The sequence below is a fragment of the Chinchilla lanigera genome, unplaced genomic scaffold (genome assembly GCF_000276665.1).
Source record: "Chinchilla lanigera isolate Chin_1 unplaced genomic scaffold, ChiLan1.0 scaffold00018, whole genome shotgun sequence".
In the NCBI taxonomy this organism is placed as follows: Eukaryota; Metazoa; Chordata; class Mammalia; order Rodentia; family Chinchillidae; genus Chinchilla; species Chinchilla lanigera.
In genome coordinates, this window is record NW_004955419.1 from 16,895,520 (window position 1) to 16,897,069 (window position 1,550).

General features: G+C 40.3%; 1 pseudogene; it reads left to right on the forward strand.

Moving 5' to 3' along the window:
- The first annotated feature begins 1,441 nt into the window (after positions 1 to 1,441).
- LOC102003347 overlaps positions 1,442 to 1,550 on the forward strand; it is a 2,902-nt pseudogene continuing 2,793 nt past the window's right edge.

Genomic DNA, 1,550 nt, shown 5'->3' on the forward strand with positions numbered 1-1,550 from the left:
TACAGTACACACCCATGTTTATAGGGGCACAATTCATAATAGCTAAATGTTGGAAGCAGCCCATATGTCCATCAACAAATGAATAGATAGAGAAAATGTATTTATGTATTTGGAGTACTACTCTGCCACAAAGAAGAACAAGTTTATGCCACTTGTGGGGAAATGGATACACCTTGGACCACAATTTGAAGTGCAATAAATCATACACCTAAGCTTATATACTTCACGGTTCCTCTTATATGAGAAATCCAAGGTTAAGAACAAAATAACAAATAATAAGCAATAGGGACCCGGGGATTTAGCTTGGTGGCACAGCACCTGCCTGGCAAACACAAGGTCCTGAGCTCGATTCCTGGCACAAAAAAAATAAGAAATAGAGAGCTCCATCTTTTGCAAAGAGTAGAAAGAGATAGAGGAATTGGAGAGGGAAAGAGGGGTGGGGAAGGGGATGAAACAAGAATTAAGATGTGTTATGTGCCCGTACCAACTCCCCACGAGGAAATTGTCATGTGCTGCAAAGATATACCAGTAAAAAAAGTACAGTTTTTTAGTTATGATTTTCCTTGTCTCATTTCTACATTTATTTATTTATGTATTTATTTACCTTTTTGAGATAGGATCTCACTATGCAGTTCAGACTAGTCTTGAACTCCCTTTGTAGCCCAGGCTGGCCTCGAAGTCACAATGATCCTCCTGCCTCAGCCTCCTGAGTGCTGGAATTACAGGCGTACACCACCACGTCTGGGTCCAAAGTCTTGATTCATGGTCTCTTCTTAGTTTTTATCAGTATGGCTAGTCACCCTACTCTATTTCAAGCCCTTCCATTAGCAGCATAAACCAGCTAAACTGTCTTCTATGCTTAGTCCTGTGATTTGGATTCAATGAGTGTGGGGTTACCCTTTGAATACATAATTTTTAAAAGTTATGCAGGTGATTCTTCTCCATGTGTTTCAATAAACCACAGAAATTTATTTCTCACAGTTCTGGAGTCCGGGTAATCAAGACCGTGGCTCTAGTTGGTTCGATGTCTGGTAAGGGCCTGTCTCCTTTTCCAAGATGGCACCTTCTTGAGTGACTTCATATGCAGTTAGAATTGAGAGCCCCTGAATTAATTTAAGGACTTTAAAATATGGGTCGGGAATATAGCTCAGTGGCACAAGCACCTGCCTGGCAAGCACAAAGTCCTGAGTTCGATTCCTGGTACCAAAAAAAAAAGGACTTTAAAACAGCAATACACCACACAACACACTACAGTTAAAACCGAGAAGAGCTCCCAAGTATGTTCCAGGGAAGACTTCAATCAATGATCAGTTGCAGAATGAATTGATTAAAAGAAAACAAAAGTTATATAAGGGGATCAAGTTGTCTGTAGATGTTAACTTATTTTTAAGCCTTGCACAAAACATTATATGACGACTTGATTAAAGTTGTATATCTTAGTATGCTCAGTGTGGGCAGCAAAGCACAGGCCCATGACTTGGATCTGAGCAGAAACTCACACAGCCTGAATAAGAAGACAGCACCAATCTTACAGGTCAGATAGCTCTGGA